Consider the following 16,285-nt stretch of genomic DNA (forward strand, 5'->3'; position numbering starts at 1 on the left):
TGCCGCTTAATTGGGACAGAAGACTGTTGCTGAACAGCTTCTAACTAGCATCAGTTGAGTGTACATTGTGTGGCTATTAGCCACTACATTGTGCTTACAGTGAACACTTTTTAAAATAGTGTCAATTGTGGGTGTTTGCGTTCAAAAAGCACGACTTTTGCCACTGATAGATAGCAAGGAATAAGCAATAAGACAATTCAGACTGTTTTGCACACTGTGGTTTCAAGCGTTTGGGCTTGGAGATGCCAGAAACAGACAGGAGGGAAAAATAAAGGTTTCCACCACTTCAGCAAGCTATGAAGTACGGGAAATTTGAAGGTATTGACAATCATCTTGAATGTTACAATGAAAATGTAAATTTGAAGGATGCACTTGTCAGAAGCATTATTTGAAGGCAGTCCATTAAATGTGCTGACTTTGTTCATTTACAGTCAATTAAAAGAACGTGGTAGGTTTTGTCAATAACTATTAGTAACCAAAACCATATTTTGTCATTCTGTAGTAGTTTTGGTAGTGATTTAATTTGCGCTGTATTTCATTTAAATGCATAATTTGTTACTCGGCTAAACATGTCTTTTTTTTAATACCATTTAAACTATTTTCATGAAACAATGGCTAACTGAGGCAGCCGTTTGGATCAAAATATATTGGTCCCAGTGTGTCCCAGTTAACCGGACTCCATCGCATATTGCTATAACACAATGTGAAGACCATAAAATATAGGAACAGAATTAGGCCATTCATCCCATTGCGTCTGCTCTGCCATTTAATCGTGGCTCTATTTCTCAACTCCACTGTCCTGACTTCTTCCTGTAACCCTTAATCCCTTTACCAATCAATCCCTGCCTTAAATATACCCAATGACATAGCCTCCACAGCTGTCTGTGGCAATGAATTTCACAGATTCACCACACTTCGGCTAAAGAATTTCTCCTCATTCTGTCCTAAAGGGACCTCCCTTTATTTTGAGGCCCAATCCTCAAATCCTAGACATCCCTCCTAATGGAAACATCCTCTCCTGCCCCACTCTGTCCAGGGCTTTCAATATCCCTGAGATCCTCAGGGAGTTTCCCCCCCCCTACCCCACCCCATCCTTCTGAATTCCATCAAATACAGGCCCAGCGACATGAAATTGGCTTATCATATTTCGTGCTTTTCATTCTCGGGATCGTTCTTCTCATCACACCTGGATCCTCTCCGGGGCCAATGAATCCTTCCTAGATACGGGGCCAACAATAATCCAAATGCAGTCTGACCAAAGCCTTAGATGCTCGCATTTATATTCTAGCCCTCTCAAAATAATCGATAACTCCGCATTAACCTTCTTTACTGCTGACTCAAACTGCCATTTAACCTTGAGAGGATCCTGAACTAGGACTCCCAAGTCCCATTGCACCCCGATCTCTGAATTTTCTCCCTAGTTAGAAAATAGTCTACACCTTTATTCTCCCTACCAGACTGCATAATCCCAGACTCCCTGATGGAGTCTGCCACTATTTTCCCTATCCCTATCCAAGCCCTTCTGTGGATACCCTTCCTCCTCTACACTAGCTGGCCACAACGCCTTAGGTTCCTCCGTTCCGATACTAATGAATAAAGTGAAAAGTTGCATTCCCAACACCACAGCCTATATTGTTAAATCAGAGCATGAATCCAAAAGCATTAGGTATGTAGCAGATTAATGAGATGAATTGCGAGATCCAGTATATCAGAGCACTAATGTAATATACAGTACTGTGCACGTCTCGGGCACATTTATATAGATAGGACTTCTGCACAGTGCTGTAGTAATTTTATGTATTGTACTGTAACTCCCACAAAAAATAACACATTTCATGGCACATGAGTGATGGAAAACCTGATTCTGATGTGGGTCTCTATTGTGGAAGGGGGCAGGAAGCAGGGAGAGGGGAATCATGGCTGGGAAAAGGGAGGGAACGGGAAAGGAGCGAGAAGCCCCAGAGAGATACTGTAATAATCAATAAGCCAATTGTCTGGAATCAAATGATCTTGTCTGCTGTCTCAGAGCTGGGTGTTTCTGTACCCGCGCCACCCCCCCCCCCGCCCCTGGCACTCCTTCTCTGCCACCTGTCCCACACCACCCTTGCCATTCCCAACACCTTTTGCTCCCAACAGATTTACAAACACACTCTCCGCTTGCTCCACAAGACAAAACCAATACTGTGCAAAAAGTTTTAGGCACCCTAGCTATATATATGTATGGGCCTAAAACTTTTGCACAGCACAGTAATACTTCATCTTCATTAATCCAAACTGCAGATTTCCAGTGCTAATTACAGTAGTTTTGCATTTTAATCACTTGAAGAAGAGTAATAATGAAAGGACCATAGCAGCAGGACTACAGTCCGCAGGGAAATTGAAGGACTAGTGACTTGCAACTGGCTCACTTTAATGAGATTTCTTCGACAGCATCTGCAAGCCTCTGGTACTGCTTCAGTTCATTGTAGATGTGTACAGAAATTCGAACATACAACTTCCCTCCCAAAGCTTTGATGGGTACCTGGTTATCAACGACATGCAGCAAAATGCATTAGTACATAAACAAAAATCTGCTTCAAAGTCGAACAGATGACAAAGGTTTTTGATACAAATGTGACACGGCACGGAGTAGGTTTCTCCAGTCCTTTCGAGCCACGCCACCCCAGCAAACCCCGACAACCCCGATTGTCTCCAACCCAATCACGGCACAATTTACAATGACCAATGAGCCCACCCAGTACGTCTCTGGACTGGGAGGAAACCAGAGCACCGGGAAAAGCCACGCATTCCATGGGGAGGACATACAGAGGCTCCTTATAGAGTGAACTCTGAACTCCGACACCCTGAGTTGTAATAGCTATGCGCTAACTGCCATACTCTCTCACTTTGCAGGAATAATTTGAAAAAACACACATCTAAATTTCAGTACAAGCATTTCTGCATCAACATCTAAATTGCTAAATTTGTTAAAGCGCAAGTTCCTAAATTTGCGCTTGAGGTATAAACCTAAATCATGGTTAAGAGAAAGCATGGCCCATATCCATGTTGATGCACTGGGAAGCACAATGGCAGTGGACTGACCCCCCCCCCAGACTTGCCCGAGGAAAAACTAAAATTCCCCAACACAAAGGCCGGGAAAGAGAAATGAATGGAATGGCAAACTTACAATTGCAGCAGTCAAAAGCTTGGCAATTATATTTGGATGAAGGATAAAGCTACATAATTAATGTAAAATTAGAGTAGATTTTCTAGGGAGGGAAGAACTTAAACCCAATTAATTGCTGACCAGGTTTATACTGCTTTCTGGAGGATGTAATTCTAACCTGATTGCAATTTTTTTGTAGCAGAAACAGGAAACTGCAATGGTTCTTGAAGATTTTTACTGGGTTATAAACGCAGACTTACAGTTTTATCCTTAAATTTAAAAGGACTTCAAAAGGTTGAGCACAGCGGGAGTAATGTTCAGAGCTACGTATACTTCAGGGCAACACGTATTGCAAGAAGGGCAGATGAGCTCAGGGCATGGATCAACACATGGAATTGATATTGTAGCCATTAGTGAGACTTGGTTGCAGGAGGGGCAGGACTGGTGGCTCAATATTTCGGGTTTCATTGTTTTAGGCATGATGGAGTGAAAGGGCTTAAAGGGGGCAGGGGTAGCTTTACTAGTCAAGGCTCAGTCAGGACAGACTAGAGAATCTGTCTAATGAGGCATTATGGATTGAACTAAGTAATAAGAAAGGTATGACCATGTTAATGGAGCTAAATTACAGATCATCCAACAGCCTGAGGGGTTTAGAGGAACAAATTTGTAGAGAAATTGTAGACTGTTGCAAGAAACATAAGTTTGTGGTAGTGGGTGATTTCAACTTCTCACAAATTGACTGGGATTCCCATACTGTAAAAGGACTTGATGGGATCGAGTTTGTTAAATGTGTTCAGGAAAGTTTCCTTAATCAGTACATATAAGTCCTGACAAGAGATTGTGCAATACTTTATCTGCCATTAGGGAATGAGACAGGGCAGATGAGAGGAGTTTGTGCAGGGGAACACTTTGCACCTAGTGATCATAATACCGTTAGTTTCAAAGTAAATATTGAAGATGATAGGTCTGATTGGCTGCTTGAGATTCTAAATTGGAGAAAGACCAATTTTGATAGTATTAAAATGAACCTAGAAAGTGTGGATTGGGACAAGTCGTTTTCTGGTAAAGGTGAACTCGGAAAGTGGGAGGCCTTCAAAAGTGAAATTTTGAGAGTACAAGGCTTGAGTGTGCCTGTCAGAATAAAAGGTAAAGATAACAGGTTCAGGAAACTTTGGTTTCCAGATTTATTGAAGCACTGGTTAAGAAAAAAAAGGAGGTGCATGGCAGGTATAGGCAGGTAAGAACAAATGAGATACTTATGGAATATAAGAAATGCAAGAGAACACGAAGGAAGAAATCAGGAGGACTAAAAGAAGGTATGAGGTTGCCCTAGCAGACCCAAGGTATAGAAAATCCTAAGGTAGCGGTCGCCAACCCGTCGATCTTTGAGAGTTTCCCAGTAGATCCCGAAACAAAAAAAAGAAAAAATACACAAATACTGTTGAGAGATTGTTTCCGGGTTGCAGGGTTTTAGTTCTGTTCTTTCTGCCCAGTGCGCATGCGTGTAGCTCCCCCGCCACACACTGCACAGTGTACTAACGACAGGAGTCAGCTGCACCTTTCCTCATTCCCTGTCACGCTCACTGTTGAACTTGAACCCGTGTGAGGTCTAACCGCGGTGACACCTTCGCACCAGTGATCCCTGGTTGGCCTTGGGCAGTCGGCAGGAAGTGTTGTCGCTACTAGCATGGAGCGCTGCCTCTAAAGCTGTTTAACACACCGAATGTTCGTGGGGAACCCGGTGCTAAAAATATTTGCAGATGACCTAATTCGGGCTCAGGGTTTCGTAAGTATCAGAGCAGCTACCTCGCTGCGATCTACTGAAACAAACTTTTGTTGGCCGATAGATCCTACGTGGGGGGGGGGGGGGAGCAGGCACGCCCTGTCACACTCCTCGCTTGGTCGGTTGCTCTCTCCGGACTGCGACCACCACGGCCCCAGCACGGGGACCTCCGGCCCTGACCAACCGCACCTGGCCAAGGCGTCTGGTGGCGGGTGGGCGGGTGGCTGGAGCTGGGGTCAGGAGGCTGTCTAATGAGGCAATGAAGCCCTCAAAACTGGACTGAAAAATGGCAGATAGCACTTAATGTAGACAAATGTGAGCTGTTGCACTTCAGTAGGAGCAACCAGGGTTGGTCTTACCCAGGGAACAGTCAGGCACTAAGGAGTATGAAAGATCAAAGGGATCTGGGAATGCATTCCGTAATTCTTTGAAATTAGCACCAGAGATAGATAGGGTCATAAAGAAACCTTTTGGCACTTTAGCCTTCATAAATCAAAGCACTGACTACAGGACATGGGATATTATTCTGAAGTTGTATAAGACCAACTTGTATGAGGCCAGATTTGGAGTACTGTCTGCAGTTTTGGTCACCAATCTACAGGAAAGATGTAAACAAGGTTGAAAGAGTACAGAGAAAAATTACAAGGTTGCCGGGACTGGAGGACCTGAGTTACAAAGAAAAATTGAATAGGTTGGGACTTGGAACATTGAAGATTGAGGGGAAATTTGATAGAGGTAAACAAAATTATGAGGGGTATAGATAGGGTAAATGCAAGCAAGCTTTTTCCCACTGAGATTGAGCTGGTCTGCAACTAGAGGTCATGGGTTAAGGGTGAAAGGTGAGAAGTCTAAGGGGAAAATGAAGGGACACTTTTTCACTCAGAGGATCATGAGAGTGTGGAATGAGCTGCCATCGCAAGTGGTGTATGCAACCTTGATTTCAAAGTTTAAGAGAAGTTTGGATAGGTACATGGATAGTAGGGGCATGGAGGGTTATGGTCCCAGTGCAGGTCGATGGGAGTAGGCAGCTTAAATGGTTTGGCAGGACAAGATGGGCCAAAGGGCCTGTTTCTGTGCTGTACTTTTCTATGAGTCTAAGGAGAGGATTACCTAGAAATCCTGGTTCTTGGCTCAATCATAAAAGCTGGGAAATGGAATGTCATTGGTGTTCTTCTTGACATTGCACATTGATCAGTAAGTGGAGGTTCTCATTTATAGCTCCATATTTTAAAATTGTTCCTCGAGTCTTTTGGAATTTTCAGCCCTGTGGCCGCTTCCCTAAATCCATTAATAAGGATATTGATTTGAATGAATGCTGCCTTGTATGCCTTTTCAGTAAGATGGTGAGAAGTTACCTTCCCATTCAACCTGTCAATAACATCCCGTAAAGTTACAATTGCAGAGAATTTGGAAGTGAGTTTGTATTGTCTTAAAATGTTGTTTTCCTGATGGTGATATCTCTCAACAGGCTTGTGGCGAGCACTCAGAGGTTTGAACTCCTAATCTGGAGATGTACTTAAATCCCACAAAGTCATCCAGAGAAATTAAATTCAAGTAGATAAAAATAAAATAACGTGTTAGGTGACGTGTTGTTTACAGTTTCTGGCAAACATTTACTATTTCTCATATATACGTGGCATTTCCTTTTGGTCCAAACCACTTCCAATGATCTCCACTGGAATTTCCATTTTACCAGTCACCTTAGCAATGGAATTGCCTTTAAGAGCATTTGTACCATTCTGGCCCTCTACCTAATAACAGCCTGCGTGTGGACATGATCTGAGAAAGTTAGAAGCAAATTAGGCCTGCCGAAAATTTGGATGCTAAGACTTTGCTACTGATATAGTACTGTGGTGAACTACATATACCTGTCTGGACACGCCCCCTGCTGACTGCTCCTGTGGCTCCTCCCACAGACCCCAGTATAAAGGCGATTGAGGCCTGAGCCCGGCCTCTCAGTCTCCAGGATGTAGTATGGTGGTCAACTACTGCTTGTTCCTTCTTCCAGTCAATAAAAGCCGATATCTCGCCTTCATATCTCAGAGAGAGTTATTGATGGTGCGTCAAGTACATTGACCTGTCTGCCCCAATGTTATACAGGCAACAAGTAATTTCCAGTTTATGTCTTACTTTTTATGTGATAGTGGAACATTAAAAAAAAATGTGAGCCTTACCTCAATGTTAAACTGGCTGTATAGGATATTCTGGATGGTCTCTGCCTGTTCATAATTTGCATAATCACCTTTAAGTAGACGCTCTGGGAGTCGAACACATGCCATAGAACCAAACATTCCTCTTTGGGCCAGTAGTCCAGTTTTCCAACGATTCACCAGTAAATCCACTGAGCAAAGGTGAACAGATTAATTAGATAAATAGCACATCTGTAGAGAACCAGAAAAAAGTTCAAAGCAAGCTGTAAAGGCACACTAGAGTAAAACTTCCATTATGAAGAAAGAACGAAACATGGACGTTGATTTTGCATTGAGTGACTGATGCGTGTTATAATTAGCCACACACGATACTTGAATGTCCAGATTATGTCCCTAAATGTACTTCAGTGGTACTCAATTAGATCCTAGACATTTTAAGGGGAAAGAAACATTTTTATTACTTGAAGCTAAAATATTTCGGCAGTGTGGAAAATATAAACAGAAATTATATGTTGGAAAAAAAAATTCTTCTGCCAAATCTCAGAATTGCAGTGATTGAATGTACTTTCATCTTTAACGAATGATTTAGTACTTGTTCTAATGCAGAGATTGTCAGAACTTCAAGTGGTTGATACAACAAAAGGCTGAACTGACAATGCTATCTTTACTGGAAGCAAATAATTAGTCTTTTCAACAGCTTTCACCAGAATTGCAAGTCATCAAATTCCTATCTTGGTGAACTCTATTTTAAGATGGAAATCACTATTTTGCCACGGGCACCACTATTTCACAATGGTGACCTTACTTCAGACATCACTATTTTACTATAGAGATAACTACTTTACAACAGAGAACACTATTATGACAGTAATCACTATATCATGATGGAGACGAGATTTAGGCAGCTGTCTTTCCCATGAAATATAGTAGGTACTTGCTGTAAAGTATGGATCTAATTATTTTAGAGCAATGACTCCTCCTAGCACTATGCATGATCTGTTGTCTGCTCGTGCACTTTGCTTTCTCTCTCTCTCGTTGCAATGTGAATACACCAGTTAAAGCCACCTCCAGTGTGTGTGCTTTTAATTAATCAATATGTGGTTGTGCACAGACACAACAAATTGGTGACAAGTACGAACCTGAAGGTCAGAAAATATCACAGAGTGCATTGTCAGTTCTGGGAAAAAACAACGCAAGGGAAGAGTTGAACAGTATGGAAATCTGTCACAGGGGCTAACCAAGGGACACGTGAGTACAGCCGAGCACGCAGTGAAAGATGTGCGACTAGTATAATTTAAAATTAAAATAATCTGTCATGAAAGTTAACTAATTAGATAGTGCTAATGAAGACTGACAGTCATATATTGAGAGGGTTGAACTGTATTGTAACGTGAATAATGTGGAAGAGCAAAACAAAGCACCCACTCTTCTTAGCTTGATGCGTCCAAGAACATAGTTTCTTACACAACTTAGTAACTCCTGAAAAGCCTGAAAGCAAGATGTTTGACCAAATTGTTATAATTCTACAAAATCACTTGAGCCCTACACCACTGGTAATAGCTGAGAGATTTAGATTTTACAAAAGGAACCAGTCAAAGGATAAAAGCATTTCTGAATACATTGCAGAGTTGCACAAACATTCCCAGTACTGCGACTTTAGAGATGGAATTTTTAATGCATTAAGGCACAGGCTTGTATGTGGCATGCATAGTCGAAGCACTCAGAAGAGGCTACTGTCAGAAAGAGACATAACCTTAAAATGGGTGTTGACCATTGCAATATCAGTGGTGACTGCAGCAAAGGATGCAACAGAACTACAGAAAAGGAGGTTAAAATGTGAAATGTACTAAATGTCCCTGTATGGTGCAAAAAGCCAAACATTTTATCATGACAAATCCTCCCACAAATAACTGTTGGTTCAAATAAAAAGATTTTAGAAAGTATCTTAGACAAGGTCATGTAGAGAGAGTGTGCAAGTCAAACATAAAGCACGACTAACGAGAAAAGCCACACCGAGTGAAAAGTTTCACACACAAAACGAAGCAAATACATAAAGTAACCGAATGTGAAACAGTCAACACTGAGTCCGATAAAGGTGAGCTGTCATGCCTAGAACTGCGTAGTATTACTGAAGCAGATCGCAAAATCATCTGGATCACGACAAACGTGTCTGGTGTAAGGCTGAAAATGGAGCTGGATACAGGGTCAGCATTGTCCATACTTCCAGAAGCTGACTACAACAGACTGTTCTCTAAGATTCTATTAGAGAAGACCTCAGTGATGCTAAAGACCTACACAGGTGAAAAATGTGTCTCCCAAACACAAAGTGAATGTGATGTACAGAGGCCAAACACTGTTAGAAGTCAGAGCTTTGTGTGTTTAAAAGTGGAGGGCCAGTACTTTTCAGACATGAATGGTTGAGCGAAATCCAACTAGACTGGCACTTGAACAAAGGTCTCAGTGTGGCATCAACAGGCGATGGCAGCCCAAATGGTAGCACCAACCAGAGACTGGCACAGCTGCTTAACGCTAATGAGAAGGTGTTTGAGAAGAGGATCGGTAAACTCAAAGGCAAGAAAGGCCTGAATTGAACTGGATGAAACAGCAACACCAAGATTTCATGAAGTGTGACCAGTGCCTTACACACTAGATCCTAAAGTGGATGCAGAGCTTGGAGGCATCTGGAATTCACTCCAAGGATGAGTGGAGTGATTGGGCCACGCCCATTGTCCCAGTAATCAAGAAGGGAAGGTCGGAGCAATTTGCATATGTGGGAATTTCAAAGTGAGCATCAACCCGGTGCTACGTACCCTGCCACAAATAGAAGTAATTTTTGCATCTTTGGCAGGTGGGGAGAGGTTTTCAAAGATCCACTTGTCACAAGCCTACCTGCAATTGGGTATTGAGGAGTCAAGCAGGAAGTTCCTCACAATCAACACTCACAAGGGATTGTTCCAGTATAATTGTCTCGTCTTTAGGGTCATATCAGCTCCAGCAACTTGGCAAAGAGCAATAGACTAAGTGCTTCAATGTAGCCCAGGAACACAATGTTACCTTGATAACATCATCGTGACTGGCAGAAATGATGAAGAGCACCTCCAGAACGTTTGGCAAAGTGCTTACCAGGCTGAGTGAGTACAGTCTGTGCACAAAGAGAGAGAAATGAGAGCTTTTCAAAAATGAAACCTCATATTGTGGACGTGTCATTGACAAGCATGGCTAACATAAGTCACAAGAGAAGATTGAAGCAGTGCTACGGGCACCTAAACTGGAAATGTGTCACAACTCAGGTCACACTTGGGTCTTGTAAACTATTACCACTGGTTTCTCCCAAACATTGTCACTGTGCTGCATCCATTCAACGTACAGACAGGAGCAAAGTGGGAATGGTTGGAAAGATGTGAAAAAGCTTTCAAGGAAACAAAGAGACTAATAAGATCAGATGAACAGCTCACCCGTTATGACCCATCCCTGCCCATCAGACTGGCATGTGATGTGTCCCCTTATGGCACTGGTGCTGTTTTGTCACACACTATGAAAGATGGGTCTGAATGCCTGATTGCATTTGCTTCAAGATCACTGGCAATTGCAGAACGCAACTCCGCACAGATCGGTCGAGAGGTCCTTAGTCTAGTGTGGGGAATAAAGAAGTTCCACCACTACCCCTATGGAAAAAAGTTTACGTTAGTGACAGATCACCAGCTCCTTCTGCCCATTTTCAGTCCTAGGAAGGGAATTCCAGTGATGACTGCTACCTGGTTACAATGTTGGGCACTGTTCCCAGGAACCCACTCTTATGACATAGAGTTCAAGGGTATTAAACAACACAGCAACGCTGATGGATTGTCACATCTTCCACTGTTGGCAACTGAAGTAGAAAAGTCTTCATACTGTGACCCAGCAGAGGTGTTCCACACCACATTGTTGGACCAGATACCAACAATAAATTCAGAAATACAAATGGAAACAAGGAATGACCCGACGTTGTCAAAAGTCTATGAAATCACCATGCAAAGATGGCCAGCTCATGGTAACCCTGTGTTTCCAGAGTTCTCAGCGAGACGAGATTAACTGTCGGTATGTCGAAGAACGCTGAGGTGTGGATCTTGTGTTGTGGTTCCCTCTAAACTACACCCCAGAGTGTTAGAAAATCTGCAAGAAGAACATGGGTACAATCAAGATGAAGAGTTTTGCCCATGCCAAAACATTCTGGCACCATTACACCTGTGGGAGTCGCCGTCTTCACCAGGGCAAAGAGTACATATTGACTTTGCTGGGCCATTCACGGAGTCCATGTTCCTGATTGCTGTGGATGCTCATTTGAAGTGGCCAGAGGTTATACCAATGAAATCAACCACCTCAGCAAAGACCACCTCAGAAAGGGCTCACCAGAACAAATTGTGAGTGACAACGGACCACAGTACGTGTCAGAAGAATTCTGACTTCATGAAGATAAATGGCCTCAGTCATTTCAAGTCAGCTCCTCACCACCCAGCAAAGAACGGGTGGGCTGAAAGGTTTATCCAAGCCTTCAAGAAGTCCATTAAAGCTATGGACAATGAGGACATTTCTCTACAACACAAAGTGGACAATTTCCTTTTTGTGTATCAGAACTCTTTCCATGCGACAACATATCAAACACCTGCAATTGTGTTCATGAAGAGGAACCTGAGATCTTGCACAGACCTCCCAAAACAGAAGGGAGAGCAGAATAAACAGTTCAGCCAGTTGCCAAGTGAAGCAGCAAACAGCTTCAAGGTTGGACAGGAAGCCCTAGTGCATGATTACTGAGCAGACAAATGGACACCTGGTAAGATAGCTAAAAGGACTGGACCACTGATGTACACAATGGATGATGGAGATCAGACATGGAGTTGTCAAGTGGACCAACTGATGGATGCTCAACTGAAGAAAGCACCTGAATCGACTGCATCCAACAAGATGGACACATTACAGTCACCAGACTTACCTCTGATGACCATCACTGACAGCAACATGACACTGGCAACTGCAAACTTCATCTTAGACAAGACACCGACCAAACCTGATGCTACTCCACAGGTCCAGGGGTGCTACCCTGAAAGAAAGACAGTGGCAGCCAAAAGACTGATTCTTTAGAATAGTGACATTAGTTATGATTTTATCGTGAAAGCATGTTTATTTGAATATGGTTTGTCAAAGGGAAATTGAATGTTTTGTACATATACAGTTTTATGTTATATTAATCTGTTACATTATGTTAAATTAATGTTACATTACATTAAGGGGGAGGAAGTGTAATGTATGGATCTATTTCTTGCAGAGCAATGACCCGCGCCCTCCCCCTTAGCACTACAAATTGATCTGTTGTCTACACGTGCGCATTGTTCTCGCTCTCTCTCTCTCTCGCTGCAATGTGAATGCACCAGTTAAAGCCACCTCCAGAGAGGCTGCTTTTATTTAATCAATATATAGTTGTGTACAGACACAACACTTGCATCAGTTATGACGCACACTTCTATGGTGCTAACATGACAGAAATTATGAATAACACAAGAGCGTACAGACCAGAATTTCATCCAGTCCTAAAAAACAGAGAGAGTATCAGTAGTTGTGCAGATAATGATTTATATTCGCCAATAGTCAAAAGTAGCAATGTTTAGTTAGAATGCAGAAAGAGAACAATTTAGGGAGTCACGGAAAACATACAATGAAGGAGGCTATTCGGCCCATTGTGTCAGTCAAAGAAGAGCTCATAAACTTATTCTCTTTTTTCAGTATTTTAAATGAGTAGCCCTGCTAATCATAGCTCTTCAAATAAATATCCAAGTACTGTTTATGCATTGAATATTTATGAGTGTAATCATCCTTTCAAGGAGTTCCAGATTCTTACTACTGGGAGGAACAAAACTGTTTCCCCGGCTTCCCTCCACTATTCAAAAATAAGAGGTTTAAAGCAAATCTATGTCTTCTCATTTTTGAACCCTTTGCTACGAGAAAATGGTCATCTTCTATTCTATCCAGGCTGTCTGCAAATGCACATAGCTCAGTAAACCCTCCTCTCATTATCTTAGAATCCAAAGAACAATCATCTTAGTTTATCCAATCTTTCATCGTAGCTACAATTTTCCAATCCAGATTCAAAGCTTGGCAAAACTCAGTGTCCTCTCACTTCTTTTCAGTAATATTACGTCCACAACTTTATGCTGTATTCAAACTATGGGCTAACCAGAGTTGTATAAAAATAATCCCAGCAAAGCCTCCCCGTTCTTACATTCCATGACTGTTAATAGATGGTACCATCCCAGATGGTTTTTGTTTTTATTTAGAAACAACTGACCTGAACAGCTGCCTTAAGATCGGTGATCTTCTGTTTGTCTACACCTCTCACAAATTCACATTTGTCGTACACTCCCCTGGCATGTTGCACGTCGTTGCAATTTTTTCTGGATTAAATTCTATTCATCAATGACATCAAAGCTGATGAAGTCTGCTCCACCATTTAAGTATGGCTGATCCATTTTCCCTCTCATCCCAATCTCCTGCCTTCTCCCCGTATCCCTTCATGCCCTGACTAATCAAGAATCTATCAACCTCTGTCTTAAATATACTCAAAGACTTGGCCTCCACAGCTACTTGTGGCAATGAATTCCACAGATTCACCACTCTCTTGCTAAAGAGATTTCTCCTCATCTTCATTCTAAAAGGACACCTCTCTATTCTAAGGCTGTGTCCTCTGGTCTTAGACTCCCTCATCATAGGAAACATCCTCTCCATATCCACTCTATCGAAGCCTTTCAACATGCAATAGGTTTCTTATCTCCCCTGCATGTAGATCATATACATTACAAGTAAAGAACCCAGTACGGATGAGGCTCCGGATTCAAAGTATATTTATTATCAAGGTACGTATGCAGCGTACAACCGCGTTTCATCTTCCCACAGAGAGCCAGGATAAAAAGAAACACCACGGAACCCGTTCAAAAAAAAAATCAAACACTTAACATGCTACAAATAAACAGCAAATCATATAAACAGCAAAAGGGAAAATCACCAAGTTTTAAACATCAATCCACAAAGTTCTTTGTTGAATGTAGGCTGCAGAACCAGTCTGCTCTGATCAATACTGCATGAAATAGCAATAAAAAAGGGGTAATCAGAAATCAGAAACATATCATAACATTGAACTAGAGTCCAATCCACTGGTCATGCTTTTCCAGTGATTCTTTTCCTTCCCGTCACTGATCCAGTTATGCGGCAACTTTTTACTCTCACTTGACTCCTGTGCGTTTTTACTCTTAAGACCAGCCCGCCACCTTGGACCTTGTCAAAAGTCTTGCTGAACTCCCTGTAAATTAAACCCAGCACCCTGACATTCCTTGCTACCTCTCAAAGAATTTAATCAAGTTAGCCAGACACGACCTTCCCTTAGCAAATGTAATAATTCAGCTTATCTCCTTCTCCTTTTTTGAAACACAATATAAATTGACATTCCCTTGGCCCCTTGGTACCACACCTGCTGCTACAGAGGATTGAAACACTGAAGCCAAAGTGCCCACAGTTCCCTCCCTTGTTCTTTAATATAGCCAGGACCTATTTCAGATGCACCTGCCAGTATATCCATTTCAAGAATGACCAAAGTTTACTGTTTTACAATGTTTATCTCATCTAGTCTTTGCCCATCATAGGTCATGATTGCCCACGTCATACGATATGGCTCATAATGATGATGAGTCCTTGACCGTAACTACAACATAAGCTCTTATTTTTCTGAAGCTAGTCTCAAAAATTCATCACCTCAAAACTTCGACAGTTCCTTTGCCCCATCAAATACTGCTTGTCCAGCTGATTTCCTCCAGTTGCAGTATTTTTATTGATCAAAAAATTAATCTCTGACTTCATACAGAAGGTCAGAGATTATGGTTTATTATAGTCTTTACTATGTTATTTCATATCTTCTTGCTCTTCACGTACTTAAAACATTGGATTTTCTTTGGTTTTTACTTTTTCTTTACTCTCTCTCTGCTTTCCTAATTTCTGTTTTACTGTCACTCCTACTTTTTCTCTACACACCTTCTGGTGCATTTATGTGATGCCTGACATATGCTCATTTCAAAAGCAGCAAAGGGCAGATGCTGAAATCCAAAATTTAAAAACAAACAGAAAATATTAGAAAACATAGGATGCTAGGCAATATTTGTAGAGACAGAAAGAAGTATTGTAGCTGCATATCAAAAACTTTTAATCAAATGTCTTCCTAATATATATCTTCCTTTCTAGGGTAGTATATAGTGACATATATGTACTTTGATAATAAATTAATTTTGAACTTTGCACTGTCGAAGTTGTGAAACCAAAGCAGAGAGTGTTGGAAGCATTCAGCAGACCGAGCAACATTAGTAGGGAGAGAAATTAGTCTGGGCTCTTCCTGAGAGCTAGTAAAATGAGAAAACAGTCTGTTAGCATTTTGGACTGATATGTATCAGGACCACAAATGTTAAAGATGAAAAAGGGAGTTAAAATCCATTTTACTTGTCAAGAGAAAGCTGAATGATGTGTGAGCATGTCATTGTTACATTAAAATAAGTTTACAATTTGAATTACACCAACATAAAGGTCACATGTCTGTGTCTGAACATAGGAAGAAGAGAACAAGACACAACAATATAGTTGTCTCTTCTTGGCTTTTGAAGGATGATTTAGAGCATGCTAATATTTTGGGATGAATTTTAAATAATTGTAGTAGCATTGCAGATCTGGCAGACAAACTTCAGAAAGGCTATACTGAGTTCTGTTAATAGTGGTAAAATATTGGCAGGCATATTTATTTACGAGAGACAACGAACAATGTAAGCTCCACATGATTTTTCTTCAGCAGTTTGATCAGGGCACGACTGTGAAAGCGCATGGACATCAGCCAGTGAGAACAGTGAGAAGAGTTTAAAAGGAGACAGCTTTATAGAGCGGACGTTGGAGGAGCAGGAGACAGAGTAAAAGGCTTTGGCTCAGAGGGGCTTCGGCGATAACAGGTCGAGGCTAGGTAGGTTACCTGTATAGAATACAGAAAGCAAGAATGTGTGTGAGGCCGGTGTTCTGTGCTCGGTGTCAGATATGGGAAGTCTGGGAGACTCCCAGCCTGGACAGCCACATTTGCATCAGGTGCGTCGAGCTGCAGCTGCTCAGGGACCGTTTTAGGGAACTGGAGAAGCAGCTCGATGACCTTCATCT

At 41.8% G+C, this 16,285-nt stretch overlaps 1 pseudogene; it reads right to left on the reverse strand.

Moving 5' to 3' along the window:
* Positions 1-2,404: 2,404 nt before the first annotated feature.
* LOC132401359 (uncharacterized) overlaps positions 2,405-16,285 on the reverse strand; it is a 91,590-nt pseudogene continuing 77,709 nt past the window's right edge.

The sequence above is a fragment of the Hypanus sabinus genome, chromosome 10, assembly GCF_030144855.1.
Source record: "Hypanus sabinus isolate sHypSab1 chromosome 10, sHypSab1.hap1, whole genome shotgun sequence".
Classification (NCBI taxonomy): Eukaryota; Metazoa; Chordata; class Chondrichthyes; order Myliobatiformes; family Dasyatidae; genus Hypanus; species Hypanus sabinus.